This window comes from Pinus tabuliformis, chromosome 1_1 (genome assembly GCF_031772625.1).
Source record: "Pinus tabuliformis cultivar Carrire ecotype Pingquan chromosome 1_1, CPIR1, whole genome shotgun sequence".
Lineage (NCBI taxonomy): Eukaryota > Viridiplantae > Streptophyta > Pinopsida > Pinales > Pinaceae > Pinus > Pinus tabuliformis.
In genome coordinates, this window is record NC_142297.1 from 585,018,592 (window position 1) to 585,039,035 (window position 20,444).

Sequence of the window (20,444 nt, forward strand, 5' to 3'; positions counted from 1 at the left end):
AGTAGGGATAGTTGCAAACATGAAAATGGGGATAGCCTGCAAGACCGCCTGTGTGGGCCCGAGTCGCCCTGTTAAGTTTAAAGATCTGCAAGTCCATTTTTTGATTTTGTCCTGAAGTTTATTTAAAATTGGTTCCCATATTTTCTTGCTTAGAGGTTTATCAGTAAGAGGAATGCCAATATATTTGGAAGGAAACTGTTCCCTTTGAAAACCAAGAATCCTGGTAATTTTTCTCTGTATAGCAATATTAGTGTTAAAGAAAAAAACTTTGGACTTGTTTTGACTTACCTTTGTACCTACTACCATAGCAAAGTCGTTTATGATATCTTTGATTGCCCTTGCTTCCCTAACTGTGGGTATGCCCTATAGCATAATATCATCCACAAATTGTTGATGAGTGTTAGCCTCTCCATCTGGGGTGAGCTTGATCCCACGAATTCGACCTTCAATATTTGCCATTTTGATTGCCCGGCCTAGCCCTTCCATCATGAGTACAAAGAGGAAAGGTGAGAGTGGATCGCCTTGTCTGAGCCCTCTGGAAGGTGTGAAGGTATTTGAAGGTGCTCCATTGAGAAAAATGGAAAAACTGGTTGTGGTGACTAGTGCCATAACCCATTTTATCCAGTTTTGGTCAAATCCATAGGCTTTTAGAATATCTATGATATAAGACCAGCTGAGTTTGTCATAGGCTTTCACAAGGTCCAATTAAATGATCATACCTGCTTGCTTGTTTCTTTTGAGAGAGTGTACCACCTCATGTGCTTGGATGATGTTGTTGAGAATTTGTCTTCCTTCCACATAGCCTGTTTGCTCTTCCGAGATTAGGGAAGGTAGCAGGGGCTTGAGTCTATTGGCTATCACTTTGGAGATGATTTTATACACCACATTACATAAGGCTATGGGTCTAAATCCATCCAGAGTCATAGCATTTTCCTTTTTGGGGATTAAAGCTATGAGGAAGCATTCAGTGCTTTCAGAACCTTTTTGTATTTTCTTAAATCTTCCAAAACCTCAAGGATGTCCTGTTTGACTGTATCCTAGCAGGCTTTGAAGAAATCAACATTGAATCCATCTGGGCCTAGTGCTTTTCCACTTTGCATTTCCTTGATCACCTCACTGACCTCCTCTTCCAAGACTGGCCTGTTGAGATTGTGGTTATCCTCTCTGGTGACCAACTTGGGAATATACTAGGTGAATTGATTAATGAACCTAGATCTATCCTCCATTGGCTCCTTTGCAATATTAAAGAAGTGTTGTACTAGATTCGATTCCATGTCCTTGTGAGAGACAAGCTCAATACCCTGAGAATCCTTAATCTTTGTGATTCTATTATGTGCCCTGTGAGCCATAGTGGATTTGTGGAAGAACTTAGTGTTTCTTTCTCCCTCTTTGATCCATTGAATTATGGATTTCTGTCTCCAGAATGTTTCCTCTTGTAAGCATCGATCCTCCCATTCTCCCTGCAAAGAGTTAGTTACTTTTTGCCACTCTTCATTGAAGCCCTCTGTGATATTAATCTGATTGATTTCCTGGAGTTTTTGCTCAGTATCAATTCTAGCCTTGATTATATCGCCAAATTCCTTTCGTTCCAAGCTTTAAGTTTGGATTTAATATGTTTCAGTCTCTGTTGGAGCACATACATTTTAGTACCCTGAATATTCAAATCCTCTTTCCACCATTTGTCGATGTTACTGGTGAATTTGGGGTGTGTGAGCCAAGCATTTTCGAATTTGAATGACCTATTTCTGGGAGTGCCCATAAAGGTAGCTTCTAGCTGAACTGGCCAATGATCCGAACCTCCAAAAGGCAGAATAGATGCTGTAATGGTTGGTCCTGTGAGGAGGAGATCCATGATAAATCTATCAAGTTTTGAAGCGACTTGAGAAGCCCCTCCCCTTTTTTTGTTCCAAGTTAAGGTTCCATTTATTGTCTCGGTGTCCACTAGTCCCATGTTCATGATGAAATTTTGGAAGGCCTTGGAGTCTCTACCTAGCTGTCTAGTGCCTCCTTTTTTCTTTTTTTTTTTCTGAAAGAGATCTTATCATATTGAAATCACTTGCAACTATCCAATGCAAATTGGGTTGTCATGCTCTTAGACCTTTTAGGGAGCTAAGAAGCTTGAATTTATCTGCTTGCTTTTGAGGGCCATAAACATTTGTTATCATGTATGTCTCCTTATCACCTACATGACTACACACCAAAGATAGATAGTTCCTCGATGCTGAGGCATATATGATTCCAAATTTTTGTGGATCCCACAGTGTAAGAATCCCACCTGCCGAGTTATTTTCCTTAACCTCTAAATACTCATACTTGATTAACCATTTATTATGAATTTCTCTTATTTTCTCCATTGAATATTTGGTTTCCTAAATAAAGACCATGTTTGGTTTTTCTTCTTTTATTCTGTTACTTAGATTCCTTTGTTTCCTTCTACTATCTATACCTTTAATATTCCAGGTTTTGAGCTTCATTAAGAAAGGTTAGTAAAGGAATAGTTGGTAAGATCTTTCATCTTACTTGAGTTAATCAGTAGTTTTCAACATTCATTTAGCAGTTCATTCTGTCTTTTCCTTCCTCTTTTCCTTCTTGAGTTCTTTGGAGATTGTGCCTGTGAGTTCTCCACCATTTTGATCCCACTTTGCTCTTGGCTTTCATGGTTTCTTTTGACACCAGTTCCTTTCGATTGTGCCCTCCATAAGAAGAGTTGTTGAACTTGATCATAATCTTGTTTTGGCAAGGAGTCCACTCCTTTGTTCTTTCTTTGTTCCAGAAATAGTTCTAGATCTAGATTTCCCTGTCTAGAATCTCTTGTAGTTCATGGTCCTCTGTTCTTGCCTCACTTGGAGTCATCTCATGGTCCTTGCTGATCTCCATGCAGCTTTGTAGCTTCTCCTCTTGCTGGTTGTTTACTAGGATGTCCTCCATTTCAGCTTCCATATCCTACTCCTTAAATGCATTCTCCCTGTCCTGGATTGTCTCCACGCCCTCCTCTACTTCCTCTAGGATATTGAAACTATTGCGTCTTGTTTGTTTGTCTTCACTCTTCTTTTTGTGTGACCGTTTGCCCCCTTTCCCTTTGCCCCCAACCTTGGTGAAACCCTCGTGATCTCTATCCAAAGAGGTTTTCCCATTGCCTTCCATATTGTTTGTTGGGCAGTCTCTGAAGAGATGGCCATGTTCATGACATTTGCGGCATCTAAATGGTATGTGCTCATAGTCCACCATTTGCACCCATTCTTCATCATATACCTCTAAAATTGTTGCTTCCGGAAGAGCTCCAGATAGATTCATTTCCACACATATTCGGGCAAAGGAGGTATATTTACCTTTTAGCTTTGCCTCTGATATCTTCAAAAAATGCCCCAGTTTGTTGCCTATGGTTTTCAAAGATTCTGGTTGCCAATAATCTAGAGGTAATGAGTATAGTCTATTACAAACTGGTATGGATGTAAATGTTTCACGTTCCAGAACAAAATTCATCATCCATGGCCACATATAGAGTCCTGCCGTAGCATAGAAGTAAGGCCCCCCTTCAAACACTCTATCTTTGTCCTCTAGGCTCACGAACACCACCGTGGAAAAGCCCTTGGAACCCAGATGTAAATGTATTTCTCCCTTTGGCTTCCAATGGCTCCTAATCCAGATATGTAATGCCCTCTCTGTTGGTAATAACCCCATGAACTTGCAAATGATTGCATGTTCTTTCATATGGTCCCTGTGTGCTTGAATTGCTGGATCACTTAATATGACCCAGTGAATGATGCTCGATTTGGGTTTGCAGACTTCTGTAGTTTTCGTAGGAGTCGTTTTCTTGCTACCGCCTCCCTTCTCCTTTTCTTTACTTGTGTTCTATTTATTCCATTCTTGATCCTGGAATTCGTTTCTTCCAACTGTCTCCTTGCCTCTTGCTTTTGAAGTTTTTTCCAACAATTTTTTGAAATGCTTTCCTCCTGCTTCCTTGCCTCCCTCTGTGATTGCTTCACTGTAGGAGGGAGCAATGCTCCCCCCTACGCGTCCCACCATGGAACCCTACTACAAAACTCTATCGCCAACGTCAAACCTCGCACACGTTGCAGAGCTCCTCCAAACCTCCTTGGGTATAAAATTGTTCATCCAGTAAAGAGTTATCATTAATTAATAAACATTTTTTTTTAATAAAAAAATTGTTTATTAATTAATGATAACTCTTTAATCAAAACTAGCTTAATTAATAAACACTTTTTATTTTTAAAAAATTATTTCTTAATTAATGATAACTATTGATTTGAGGCTTCTGCGATCTATATTATGTGCAGTGTTGTCTTCTTCCGGAGTCATTGCATACAATTTTTTGGAATCGACGTTTCAAACCATCCTCCGTGGCTCATCATGAGGATAGATCCATGAGTGAAGAAGTCAGGACTCAATAGTGTAAATAAATAAAGGTGAAGGTTCAGATGGAAATGAATGGCAACCGACCAATTTTTTTAAGGAAAATGATTCGACAAGTGATACTTGATTCAGGTTTAGTTTTAGTTTTAATTTTTATTAATGGTTATAGTTATAATTTTAATTTGTATCTAGTCTTTTCTTCTTTTATAGGATTGTTAATAATTAAAAATTATTTATAGTTAATTCATAAATTAATTGTTACTGATTTTATTTAATGTCACTTATATTTAGTAGGATGTTTGAATCTATTAATTTAATGAATGATAATAATACCTAATATTTATTAATCATTATAAATTGAACTAATCTATTTGTAAATAAATTAATTTAATTATGAGATGGAAACTAAATTTAATGTTTGATTTTTTCCTCTTTCTTTCTCAAATTATTAATGTTATATAGACTTTATTTAATTCATTATTAAATATTATTATTTAATTATTAATTTTGGAATTGAGATTAAATTGGATTAAAGCTTTTAGTTCCAATTTAAAATTAAATTAAATTAATTTTAATTTGAAAATTTTCTAAAGTTTATAAAGTATTAATGTTTATAAACTTTAAATTATTTCATTATTAATATTATTAATTTTAGAATTGAGATTTAAATTGAATTAAAGTTATAGCTCCAATTTTAAAATTAAAATGAATTAATTTTAATTTTTGGTATTTGTTTTTGTTTTTTAATAATATTAATGATTTTGTTTAGTAAAAATATTTTTAATAATTTTTAGGGATGGTGAATTATGAGGAAAATCTAGAAAGGTCAAATTCATCGATAAGAGGGTAGGTAGCAGTTAGGAGAAGGTGGAATCACGAGGTTAGAGAGGGAATCCAATTATCACTAATTTTCCAACCTTCATCACGATTAAGGTTGTTAGGATGTTTTCCTATTTTGATAACTTCTCTAAATTTTCTATGGTGACAATGATCAATCTTGGCCACCACATAGGAGTTCTCAATATAAATATGATGTTGGTTTTGCTGGAGTGCTCAGCTAAAGCTGAGGTCTTAGACCGATTATATTTAAAGTCAACGACATGCTCTTGAATCCTAGTTAAGATTGATTGACCTGTCTTACCAATGTAGGTTTTGCCACAAGAATAGGGAACCAAATAAACCCCTTTATGGCATTTAGGATCAATAAGATCTTTTATTGATTTTAGGAAGCGACTAATGGTGTTCATACGCTTGAAGGTGGCTTTTTTATTATTTTTCTTTAGAATGTTCGTAATTTTATCAGTGGTGCCCAATATGTAGGGGAGGTGGACTTTACCCGCATAATCATCCCTTGGTTGTTTGTTTTTATGATTCTCTGCCTTCTTGAAAGCTTTGATCCTTTGATGTTGTCTATATCCATTATTTTTTAAAATACTCATGAGATGTTCCTTCTCTTGTTCAAAATGATCATCATCTAAAATGCGAACAACCCTGGTTGCTAGCGTGTTGAGAACCCCAAGTTTTTGAAGGATGATGGTGAGAACGGGCATGAAGGATGTTCCGTGTGGGCCTTCTTACGATAGACCTGGTTGATATGGAGCCATCTTGGTTTCTCTTGATAAGGATGTCAAGAAAGGGAAGGCTTCCATTCTCTTCCACTTTCATTGTAAACTTGATAGAATGTGATTGATTGTTGACAGGGAAAATTTTAAGAACCCCCCCTAAATCTATAAATATAATAAATGGGCGAATCTCCATGGTATATAGGAAAAATGGAAGGCCATTTTATCAATAATATAATATGTATATATAATTTTTTGGCGAATCTCTCACCAGGAATGGCGAATATTTTACTCAATTATAAAATCTTGTAAGATCTTCGCGAGTCTTTCACTAAATAATAAAACTTTGTAAAGTCCTAGTAAATCTTAGCATAGGCTACATGCTGGTTTAATTCCCCCATTTAAATAGGCTGCATTCCAGGTGAATACCATGGGTCAATACCATGTGCCATTTTGGTGAATACCATGGGTCAATACCATGTGCCATTTTTATTTTTATTAATTCTAATATTAGGGTTAATAATGGTTTTTTGCATGATATTAATAACAATCTAGATTCTAGTCCATGGTATTTGTCCCATAGTATTTTGGCCATAGGTTTCACCTAAATATAACCCATTTTTTGAGTGTTCTTAAATATAAGGTGACTTATGGAGTAAATATAAAAAAATGTTTTATTTGTTTACCATACCTCTAGTTTATTTATATTTTTATTAATTTACCATACCTCTTTTACAAATATGGTATTTGGCCCATAGGATTCACTTAAATAAAACCTCTTTCTTGAGGCTTCATAAATAGAACGAGGGTTATGGACTAAATATAAAAAAAGGTTTTATTTATTTACGATACGTCTAGTTTACTTATATTTTTATTTATTTACCATACCTTTTGAGTAAGTATAAAAATATGTTTTATTTATTTACCATACCTCCACTTTACTTATATTTTTATTTGTTTACACCGTTACATGTATATAAGGTGACTTATGGAGTAAATATAAAAAATGTTTTATTTATTTACCATACCACTCATTTATTTATATTTTTATTAATTTACCATACCTCTTTTATAAATATGGTATTTGGCCCATAGGATTCACTTAAATAAAACCTATTCTTGAAAATGGGCTAATGGATTCACTTAAATAAAACCTATTCTTGAAAATGGGCCAATGGAAGGTTGTAAGTCCTAATTTCAAGGGCTAAATTTACCTTTTTTAGCCTCTCCCTTAAAATAAGGTGGGCTATTTGAGGTGATTTCTAAAAATGTACTATGATATAAAATATTCGCCCACTAAAAATTTAAAACCCCTTAATTTCGCGAAAGGGCGAACATTCGCCCCTAAAATTATCCTTGATTGTTGAGGTGCTTCAGGAAATTATCTAAATTTTCTTTTCCATGAGGCCAAATAATATAAGTATCATCAACAAATCTTTTCCAAAGTTAGTTTTTAATGGGCAGGATTCAATGGCTTTGGCTTCAAAGTCTTCCATGAACAAATTGACAATGATGAGAGATAAAGGTGATCCCATAGCTACAGCACAAGTATGTTGATATATGTCATCTTTAAAACTGAAAAAGATAGATTTCAGACAGATTTTTACAAATTTAGCTGTGTCAGGGTCAATGATTTTATGGACGACTTCCATGGCTTCATCTATGGGAATGTTAGTATATAGAGATTTTACATCAAAGCTAACTAAGATGTCATGCTGGTCTAGCTTTATTTGTTTGATCTCATTGATGAAGTGATTGGAATCTTTGACAAAGGAACTAGTGTTCCCTGCCACGGGTTTGACCTTTTTAGTTAGATGTTTCACGAGATGGTAAGTAGGACCGCCAATGGTGTTGACAATGGGTCTTATTGGGATGCCTTCTTTGTGAATTTTAGGGGCTCCATAAATCTAGGTGTGTAGGGGTTGGTTTCAATTAGGTTTTATTGTTGTGCTCTTTGCTAGATTTTATCAAGTTATTTACAATCCTAGAGATCTTTCTTATGGGATTCTTTTTTAATTTAATGTAACAACCACTATAGGTCAGGTGATCCAACATTTTCTCATTATAATCATCAGTGTTCATTATGACAGTCACTCCACCTTTGTCAGCTTTCAAGACTACAATATTAGCAAAACTAGTTGTTATATTCTAATGGCTAGAAAACATCTCTTTTCATCTATTTAATATAATGCCATGATTTGGTTCTTCATCTTATCCTAATGATGAACCATACTAGATGGTTCCAAACACGTAGACTAAAAATTTATTTATGTAATTTTTACAAAAGATCTCTTAACATTCATAATATATAGATCACAAAAGCTTGAATTCAGATATTTTAAGATGTTTGATATTCATGATATTATCATCTTCAATATAATATTGTTTCAACTTCATTATCATATATATATATTTTTACATGTTATAAAAAATTAAATATTTAAATGAAAAGAATCAATATTATAGGTATTTTTTTTTTTGCATTGTTATTTGATTTTGAATATTTACTTATAAAAAAAATCTAAATACAAATTATTTTATAAAATTAAAATAATTAATAACTTTAAATAAAAAATATATTTTTTCTACTTAATCATAACACTAATCATCTTTTCATAATTAAAGAAAAATAAAAAATTACTTAGAATAAACCAAAAATATAAAAATTCTTGTTGGCCATCAAACTCATAATTATTAAAGACCTTCACATTTAAAATGCTAAGATAAGTATCTCCTGTTGCAAAAAATCCCATGAAATTGTGCCTTTTTAATATTTTAATTTTAATTTTATATATTCTCAATATTTTTTTATTTTTTCCATGCAAAAAATAATTTCGTAGAAAATTATATAAATTATATGGTATAATGGTTTACACATATATTAATTTTCATTATGTATAAAGGCTTTCTCCAATTTAATATGAGAGAGATGTTGCCATATCTTGTTCTATAAACATTTTGACTTAATTAAATAAGATAAAAATAAAATAAAATTTAATAAATTTAATAATTATAATTATAATATAATTAATTATAATTAATAATTAAACTTAGATGTATTTTTCATGCATCTCAAATTTGATATTTTTCCACCCTTAATAAATCCAAAATTAAAATAGATGTATATTATTATAATAATTTGTTAAAAATAATTATTTGTCCTTTTTTATAATAATTTGTTGAAAACAATTATTTATGTCTTTTTTTTTTTAATCTTTGTATGAATAATAGATCCAAATTAAAATAAATATAGATTATTATAATAATTTGTTGAGAAACAATTATTTTTGTTTTTTTTTTAATCTTTTGATGTGCATGAAATTGTATCATTGTATAGCAAGTAAAGTAGATATATATATATATATATATATATATATATAGATGTGGAAAAAATGAATTAGGTCCTTGTCTAACTAGTAAAATAAAAAATATATATTTTTCACTAGTAAGTTGGATTTGTTCAATACTTGAATTAAAATGATTAAGTTAGTATGATTGTATTAAATGGTGAGTATAGAAATATATAAAAGGATAATTTAGTATGAAAGTTAGAATCATTATATATAATAATATAATGGTATGGAAGTTGTTATAATATTTATTATTTATTTATTTTTGTTAGATAGGTATTAGGCAATTGGTATGAGGTTCATTGTATATTAATTTAGTCAAATTATCAAATATTTTTCAATGAATCAAAGTATAACTTTAACCAATTAAATTTTTATTTTTTGCTAATTATTTTATTTGAATTTTTTATCATACAATTGTTTGTTCATTTTATTGGCAAATGCCTCATTTGACACACCTTGTGCATCAATAAGAGCTCATAGGTTCATATCTCGATTGACACACCCTTTGTAGTATCACAGAGTCATAGGAGTTCATATCACCATGTCGCCCAATACTACCATCTCACATAGCCATAGTCCAACGATTATGCTACTACCATGTCGCCCAATACTACCATCTCATATAGCTGTAGTCTAAAGTTATGGAAATTCTAGCTACATTTTGAAAAAATATGGCAGAGATTTTTGTAAATCCAAGTAAAAGTTGTCAAATTTCATAATTTTAGGTGTCTTAAATGTTTTTGATGGTGCTGAATCCATTTCCACCATAAAAGAACATGACTCAAACACTGTCTCTATCAAATTTTTTGAATTTTTTTTACCCAAATTCTAGCCACTTTTGACCATACAAACAATTCTTCCGCCTCAACCTTTGTAGATGAATCCTCTCATATATATCTAACTTGTTTACTTTTAATATGTACAATAATCAATTCTCATACTTACCTCCATTTAAACAATTCCTATCAGACCAATTTAAAGAATAGTTTATATGTTTGCGTGAAGGGAAGCACCAAGTTGTTGGCTTTGAATTTACTTAATTATCGTGAAGGGAAGCACCGAATGGTTGGCTTTGAATTAATTTAATTATTAATGTATTATATAATGATGATGTTTAACGTCCACTGAGACCAAATTGGTCTATCGCAATAACAACAAAAATATAATTTTGAAATTATATAATATAGTTATTTTGAAAATTTATTGTGATTTTTATTTATTTATTTATTTATATATATGAATTAAATATTTTAAAATATTTATAATGATAAAGTAGATAATTGTTTTTTAGAAATTATTTTCTTTTAATAATTTTGATATTATAATTTTTTTTAATACATAAACTTTTTCTTTTTAAATTTTTATTTTATCATAATTTATTTTATATTTTATTTAAAGTTACTAGTTCCATCTCATATATATTTATTTAAAATTAAATGAGTAACATTCATGTAAATTAAAATTTTACGAAAAATATATAATCAATCTTATACCAAGTTCAATTTAATACAAGAGCAATGATTTACAACATTATTTTTGACAAGAATATTGTTGATGGAGTGCATAAAAATATGTGTTTCTTATTGTAGCATACAAGAGTATATTTGATGGAATGCAGAAAAATTGTGAATTTTATAAAATAATTAAAAAAATAATTTAATCTCTTTGTAAATCATAAACTTATTCAATCAAATTAATTCACCAAATATATATTTATTAAAAAATACATATTGTCTACAACAAATTGCTCTTTAACCTCGAACAAACTCAATTTACTTCTTATTTTTACTTTAATTTAGCTATATTACTTCTTATTTTTACTTTAATTTAGCTACATTTAAATTAGGCGGCAAGGATTAGCTACTATGTAGCACTTGTTTATAGGTAAAATTGAATGTAAGTTGGATTTGTTCAATATAGGGATATATTATTAGAAGTAGAACTTTTACACATAGGTTTATGTTTAATTTTTTTGTGAGTTTAAAATTTAAAAATCTCACACACACATATATAGCTAGACGTGTTATTATCATTTGAGGTTATTTTGGGCAGGAGGGATGGTTATTATCTTTCTCATACAAGTTCAACCATGCTATTTCATTTAATATTCTTTCCCGAATACATAACTTACAACATTTCCATATTACAAATCTAGGTTATTAATACAACTAACAATCAAAAACTTAGTATTTTGACCATCAGGGTGTTGGTTGATTACACCTTGACTCATTTATTTATTTTTAACTACATGGTGAATCGGTAAGTGCCAGGCCTAATCTATGGGAGACCCAGGATCAAACCTCATAGCTGCCACTATAACACCAAGAGCATAACCAACCATGGAAAAGGGGAATCCGCCCCTCTAACCGCCACCACAGCAGGTCATTGTAAACCCTAACTCATTGGAGGCATTTGGAAGCCGCGCTAGCTCTGTCCACTTGACAACCAAAGCTTGGGATCTGCATTCCTTCAATAGCTCACAACTGATCATCTGATCGAATGGCTAGGAGTTAGCAGCGCAGGTGAACGAAAAACTAACGGAGTAGTCTAACGAAAAACTAACGGAGTAGTCTACCTGAGTGGAGGAATGGTTCGGTTTCAGGCGGCTGCCCCGAAAATCATCCGCCACCCTCCCCTCCCCTCCCTTGGGAAACCTGACATTCCCCTACAGAAAATCCGATCGCAGCTGGAAATTCTGACATCCCATGACAGATCTGATCCGATCTGGAATTACAGCCGTGGAAATGTTATTTCCATTTCAAATTCGAATTGAGGAATGGCGATCGGAGTAATGCTCACTCACCTTCCTCTAGAACTCGGCGCCTCCCGCTCTGCAATTCTTCCGCTCTGTAGCGCGCCACCCAGGTACAATCCTCTGACTTTGTTAACAACTGATTGAGACATGCACCCGACTGTTTCCCTGTTGCTTCAACACGATGCATCACCTTGGACTGAGAAACATATGCTAGCTCAGTTTGTGATCCAATGCTTGCGTAAAACCCGCGAAATCGAAATTCCCTGTAATGTAAAATCGTCAGGTTCACGGAGCAACTAATGTTAACAATATTTCAGATTTTTGCAGGGTGTTCGGCGACAGCATTGGCAATGCTATTTGGAGCCGAGCCGAACGACTATTTCTATTGCGAATTTGATGGTCCGAAAGTGGCTCATCAAACATCGAGGGTTATCAAATTGTATCGGTCATTGTAGTTCTGCAACCCAAAATTATGCACTTACCGGATGCGAAATTGAGGTTTTCTCACAGATATTCTAGCGGGAGTTGAGGCGATCAACAGAGAATGCCAGAGGTATGTAACGAATCCTAAATTTTGGGGCTCAGGGTTTTCTTTTTCTCGCGTCTCTGTGTGGAAAGGAGGGTTGGGGCATATTTGCAGTAGTAGGATGTATAATGTTGGGGATGGGATTTGAAAAGAGGGCGCTATAATTCTTCTGGATTAATTTCGGTGGAATATTGGGATTAATTTCGGTGGAATATTGAGAAGGGTATTTGATGTATTTTGTGAATTAGAAAATAGGGTATTCGTTAGTGTAGAAATGACTACGCATTATGAAGAAAACGGGAGGGTATCATGACCTTGTCATATATTGACACAGCGTAGGTAGTTTTGATTCTCTGTTTTCTCGTGCTTTTTGTTTTGAAGGAGCATTTCAGATCGTATGAGTGGTAGTTCTTGTTTTATTTATTGGTTTTTTCTTGTGTCCGCAGATCGATTTGTTTTCCCTAGCTCCTATTTGACAAATAGTCATTCTTCGCGTCCTCTGTGGTCGAGAAACCCTAGAGACCTTGGCTATGGATTCATTAAGAAGGAAGCGAAAAGGAGCAGCAATAGATCTTGCCATTTTGGAACAGAGAGCTCGTCTATGTGATGATGGTGCATCTTCCACATCATTGGCCACACACTTTTCTTTCCAATAGGAGAGGAAGCGGAGGAAAGAAAAGGTGAGGGATGAAGAATTGGGTTCTTGGGATCTGCATCCTACAGCAGTTGCTACTGCTCCTCCTCCAAGAAGGGGTTGTTTACCTAATTCACGAGGACGAGGGTTAAAGAGAAAGGTTGGCTGCATTGATCATGCTACTCGGTCTGGCAGGAAGCGGAAGCTTGAAACTGATTATTCTTTAGGCCTAGAATTGGGACGAGGCAAATTTGGTCTGGTAAGAATATGCAAGAGCAAGGCTACTGGAGAAAAGCTGGCCTACAAGACTCTGCCCAAAAAGACTTAAGAAAACGTGCATAAGGAAGTTGAGATTATGCAGCATCTTTCAGGCCATCCCAGTGTTGTCACACTCCAAGCCGCGTATGAAGATGCAGAATCTTTGCATCTTGTGATGGAATTATGCTCTGGTGGATGCCTGATCGATGAGATGTCTAGGAATGGATGCTACTCTAAGCACCAGGCTGCTAAATTGATCAAAGAATTAATAATGGTCATTAAGTACTGCCATGAGATGGGCATTATCCATCAAGATATAAAGCCTGAGAATATTCTTCAAACTAGTACAGGACAACTGAAGCTAGCTGATTTTGGCTTGTCCATGTGGGTTGCAAAATGTATTTATTTCTGAGCTTCATTATAATCAACCCTGTCTCTCATTTTAGTAAACACATAATTTTATGACATCCAGACAAGGGCATTATTATCATTATTAAATAACCATGGATTTATGTTGACTTATAGTTCATTAACATCACTTGTATTTATTCTAACAGGACAAAACTTATCAGGTGTTGTGGGAAGCCCTGCGTATGTGGTTCCTGAAGTTTTGGCAGGGACCTATTCAGAAAAGGTTGATGTGTGGGCTGCTGGTGTCCTCCTACATGCACTGTTGATAGGTGTATTACCATTTCGTGGGGAATCTGTTGAAGCCATATTTGAGGCAATAAAACAAGTCCAATTGGATTTTTATTCTGAAAAATGGCAGTCTATCTCAGGACTAGCAAAGGAATTTTTATCAAGGATGCTTTCCAGGGATGCTGGAAAGAGTCTTTCTCCAGAAGAAGTTTTGAGTAAGTAAAACTATTGTACTACCAAGAATTACATATTTTGTATGCGGTGTCTTGTATTTTTTGCTAAGATGCAATTATGCACATATGAATTTTATGATCATATCTTTTGTTGCTGCTGCAGGCCACCCTTGGATCATGTTTTACACACAATCTAATATAAAGGTGCGATCAAGCAATTAAAAAAAGGAAAAAACATACCTATCCTGTCAAGGATGAATGGTCAGAATCCCTGCCTTCACTATCTCGACGTACAAGGGATAGGAGAGCATAGTTCATAAATTCAATTCTGACACAGCATGGAGAAGATGAATCTTTGTCTGGGGATTTGCTCTCACGTCCAAAGCAAACAGAGTTACTGGGATATACAGATATGAACTTTGACATGGAATGTCGAGTTAATTCACATGGCTCTGTAATTGTTCAACAAATTGAATTGTTGGTTCTTTTTACTGCAATGTTTCTGTATTTTCTCACGTAATTGGTCTAATAATGCAGACTAAGCTGTAACAATGCTGTATACACACCACAATTTGGGAATGAATTAGTGTTTTGGACATCAATCTAAATTGTTCTTCAAATATATTCTCAAATGTTAGATCTGTTATATGATAAAAACAAATCTAATATTATTTACGGTGTTCATATTTAAGAAAGAAGCTCTTGGGTTCATAACATCTTGACGTGCAGTTTTCTGAACCTGTTGCTTTTGAACCAAGTCAACCTGAAACGTGCATTCTTAGTTATTCTAATGCTTCAATTATGAACTCTGTTACCAACTGCACAACCAACTTTTCCATGAGTTCTAAAAACATGAAGCAAACAAGACACAAATTGAACCCCTTATTTGGAATTGAAGCCTGATTTGGTATTTTTGAAGAAGATTACAAACTTGCCCATGCCCAGGTCTGATACCACTTGAAAGCTTGGTATTGCATATTCAAGTGTCAATGTTTGATACATTGGATGCTTGTGTGAATTTATTATCTTTCCATCATGGATCTGCATATCATATCTTTGTTTAGATGGACATAATGAATCACTTCTAGAGGCTATAGTTTCTTTTTTCTCCTTGTACACAAATAAACCCTTACATCCATACCAACCAATACATTATGCATCCTGTCCATACTCTATAACCTTCAATGCTTACATAAATACAAGTTTGTAGTTTTATAAAGTACACAAATAAAAAATATATCCATACCAACCAACACATTCTGTCTCCTTTACATAAGAAATCATGGTGCTGTCCATGCTTTTGATGCCTTCCTCTTGTGTTTTGTGCTGTAGATGATCCATCCTCTTGTCAATTAATGACTTGAACCACTAACTTGACACTGCTTCATTGCGCACTATGACATTTTTATCTAACTTCTTTGGAAAATGAGGAACTGATGTGATTCATCTTAATGCAAAAATTTATAAGATTCGACAAACCCCTGTTCAACATTGAAATTGATGATAGCATTCCATGTTATTAATTACCAATGTGTCTAATATTTTGACCCACATATATGTAGATTTATATCATAAAAACTTTATAATCATGATTATTTAGGGATTGCATTAAGACCAGACCTTAAATGGAAGATAACACTCATCTTTTGCATGAATGTTGAACATTCTGAAATGCTACTCATGGGCAATTTTCTTTCCATAGGTAGGCATTTGATGTGAAAAAAACATTCCCTTAGTGAGCAATGAATTGACATTGATTAAATTGACTCGCTAGTTTACTTTCTTGTAGAGATATCACAAATTTGGTAATAATGTAAGACATGAATTAACCAAGTTAAACAACAAGGAACACAAATGTTGGTCAATTTATTGGTTTAAATCCTATACACTTAATTACCAATTTCGGGGTGTAGACTTGCAGGATACAAGCATTGTATATGTAGAGTTTAGGGCATTAGTGGCTTTCTAATTTATGCTACAAACCAATGACAAAAAACAATTTGAGAACAAATGCGACAAACACTTGTTCACTGGACATAATCTCAAAGAAACAATTTTGTCAGGGATGGTGTTTCACTCAGCGTTAATTATGAGTGTTGCTATCTCATTTACAAATGGAGCCCCTAGTTCAAATTTTCAACGAGGCCTAGCAAACTGTAGTTATTATATAAAAAAAAGGAACATTTTTTCAAAGGTTTTAAATCCAAAGAATGGTTGTTCATTGTAAACAAGTAATTGTAGATGCAAGGGATAAGATATTAAACTGTTTGAAATTTGCAATGATTTCCAATTGCAAGGCAACACAGAAATGTCAAAAGCTTAGATGTATCATGAAAATTGACAAATGTCTCATTAATGACTTTGATTCTATTAATTATCTGGTCCTGAGCAATTCTTTTTTCCTCCAAATTTTCTAGGATGCTCAATGCACGTCATAGAGTGTACTATCGTCTGCCTCAAACGAGGACTTAAAACACAAACAAGAGCAATTTAGTTTGAAACAACAGTGTTTCACCAAAAATTGTTATAGAAGATATTGTTATGCTTTATACAAAATGCAATTCTAATATCTTGCATTTTCCATCTTCATTGGGAAGCCCAATATATACAGATAGTCAAACTAATCTTTTAGAAGCTGTACATAAAATGATATTAGAATTGCTGATCACCATAGGAAGTTGCAAATTAGGCTGGCACAAACAATGGAGTCATTTCATGTTCAGATCAATTTTAATCTTCAAAATGCAGCTGCCACAACGCTTACTTCAGTCGGTGTATGGCATGACTCATGTTATCAGTCACTCTTGAAATGTCAAAGTATTTTGGGCCGTAAAATCAGTAATTAATGAGCACTGCCGGTCAGTAACAGTCGGCATGTTTTTCAAAATGTTGTACACAAGCTGCTTTTTAGATTAGATGAACACTGCTGTGGAACAGGATATGTAGTGGTACACAATCTGCTTAATGGCAGAAGTGTCCCCAGACACGTAATTTTATTAATCAGAAAAAACAATTACATAATTGATTTGCAAGAGCTTACACCCGAACAACCAAACACTCTTGCAATGAGCTATTTATAAGCTCCATGTCCTAACTACCTCGAATTATGGAGCACTTATTAAATAACAAGTGTCCATTTACAATAAATGCTATTCAAACCAACTAGCTAACTAATCTCCTATAATAGAGCCTAAGATACGACACATTTGGAGAGTCATATCTTGTTACAACAATATACTAATTCTAATTGTCTCTAAAATAATTAATCATTCTAGAATAATTATTAATTTAATTTCTTAAATTAATAATTATTTTATTTCAATTTTATAACCTATGATAATAAAGTATTTTTGGATCATCTAACATTCCCCCCTATGATCCAAAGATACATTACAACAGATACCAAGTTCATCCCTGAACTTAGTAAATTTTATTCTGCCAAGCGGTTTTGTGAAAATGTCGGAGATCTAATCTTCGGAAGGACAATAAACTGGTTTGAGGACATCTTTGGCAATGAGCGACCTGATATGATGATACTTGGTGTCCACATGCTTTGTCTTTGAATGAAAAACTGGGTTCTTGGCAAATTTGATGGCTGACTGGCTGTCAATGAACAATGATGTAGCTTCTCCCTGAGAAATGCCCAAGTCCTGCCAAATTCGGCGCAACCAAACAATTTCACATGCTGCTTCCCATGCTGAAATGTACTCTGCTTCTGCTGAAGAAGTGGCCACTGTAGCTTGTTTTTTACAACTCCAAGATACTGCTGTTGACCCCATATTCATTAAATAACCTGATGTTGATGCTCGATCATCAATACTCCCAGCAAAGTCGGCATCAGAATATCCACCAAGTACAAAATTTTTAGTCTTTGTGTAAAGAAGACCAAAATCTTTTGTTCCTTGGATATATCGAAGAACTCTTTTGGCTGCATTCCAGTGGCTGTCTCGTGGTTCCTGCATAAAACGTGAAAGAATACTGACTGCATAAGATAGATCAGGACGAGTATTTGTCAAATAAATCAAGCTGCCAATCAACTGTCTGTAAGTTGTACTGTCCACCTTTTCCCCCCCTTCAAATTTTGAAAGTTTCAAGTTTTGCTCCATGGGGGTGAGAACGGGCTTGCAATCTTGCATGCCAAATCGCTGAAGAACCTCTGCGGCATACTTACTCTGAGAAATGAAAATATGATGTGGACGTTGGAAGACTTCAACTCCAAGATAGTAGTGAAGTAATCCCAAATCTGTCATCTTAAAACCTGCATGTAACTCCTTTTTGACCTGTGCAATATGATCATCATGATTGCCAGTGATGATCAAAACATCGACATACATAACAAGAATGACCAAATATTTGCCCTGTTGGCGCACATACAAAGTATCATCAGATTCACGTCGTTGAAAACCAACTTTCTTAAGGTAATCATCCATCTTGGCATACCAGGCTTGGAGAGCTTGGTTTAACCCATATAAAGCCTTGATCAATTTGCAGACTTTATATTCTTGTCCTTCCACTTCAAAACCTGGTGGTTGGGTCATATACACGTCCTCCTGTAAATCCCCGTTGAGAAAAGCACTTTTCACATCCATTTGATGAACTTTCCATCCTTTTTGAGCGACCAATGCAAGTGTTAATCGGATGGTGTTCCATTTAGCTGTTGGAGCAAAAGTTTCTTCATAATCAATGCCTTCCTGCTGCGCAAAACCCTTTGCGACAAGTCGTGCTTTATACTTATCAAGTTCACCCTTCTGATTATACTTGATTCTATAAACCCATTTGCATCCTATGGGTTTAACATTTGCTGGACAATCAACAAGTTTCCAAGTGTTGTTATCAGTTACTGCTTGATATTCTTCAACCATAGCCTGTTGCCATTCTTTATGTTTTACTGCCTCTTTGTATGTGGAAGGTTCAGTAAATTCATTTGCGATCAAGGCAAAATTGCCTTCACTTCTATGTGTCCTTCTGGTGCCAGTTTTATTTTGTTCATCAGGCTTTACATCTTTCAAAAGTTGAACTGCCCATTTCGGAAGTTGTTGCTGACTTGTTTGGGCTTCTGTAAAGTCCCCATCATTGTAAAGAGGATTAATATAAACTGATGTTCGTCATTCAGGTGAAGAATGTGGAGACTCACTGTCTGAAGAACTGCTGCTGCTTGGAGATGCGGATGAACTGCTAGAAGACCCAGATGATGTTGTTGATGTAGATGGATTGGATGACTCATCTTCAGAGGAAGGAAAATCAAGTTCATACCAATTTGGTGAAGTTGGTTGACTTTGCATTTTTCCATTTCTTTTACTTCCCTTAGTTTCTAATTTGTGAAGAAGATTTTCAATTTCTTCAGCACTCTTACTCTCTGTTTCATCAAAAATGACATCCCTACTCACAATGAATTTTCCATTGGTCAAAAGACGATACCCTTTCTTCTCATCAGAATAGCCAATCATTGTGCATTTTAAACTTCTTGAGTCAAGCTTAGTTCATTTTTCTATCGGAACTAAGGCATAACACACTGACCCAAAAACTCTAAGATGTTTAACTCGAGGTTTGAAACCAAACCATGCTTCATAAGGTGTGATTCCGTCTAAAGAAGCAGTTGGAGATCTATTTTTTAAGTAGATAGCTGTATGTATTGCTTCTGCCCAATATGTTGGACTTAACCTCTTGAAGGTTAACATGGATCTCGCCATTCCTAACAAAGTGCGGTTCATTCTTTCGACTACTCCATTTTGTTGTGGAGTGTAAACATTAGTGAGATGTCGTCTTATGCCATTTTCACTGCAATAAGTTTTGAATTCATTTGACGTGAATTCTCCCCCATTATCCGTCCTGAGAGTACCTATCTTTTCTTTGACTTCATTTTCAACAAGTTGGCGAAAAAGTTTAAACTTATCAAATGCTTCTGACTTGTTCTTCAAGAAGTAAACCCAAGTCATTCTGCTAAAATCATCAACGAATAGTAAGAAATACTTGCAACCACCAAATGAGGTTTGTAGTGGACCACAAACATCACTGTGAACTAGTTGTAGCCGCCTGTTTGCTCGCCATGACCTTGCTGGAAAACTTTCTCGGTTTTGTTTTCCATAAATGCAAGCTTCACATTTTGCATTTTCCCTTTTGAATGTGGGAAGTCCTTTAACCATTCCTTGTTTCTACGATTGTGAAAGACT

At 34.4% G+C, this 20,444-nt stretch overlaps 1 pseudogene; it reads left to right on the top strand.

The window, feature by feature from the left end:
• The window catches only part of LOC149214598 (serine/threonine-protein kinase PEPKR2-like), a 96,284-nt pseudogene extending 81,621 nt beyond the window's left edge, over nt 1–14,663 (top strand).
• The last annotated feature ends 5,781 nt before the right edge of the window (nt 14,664–20,444 follow it).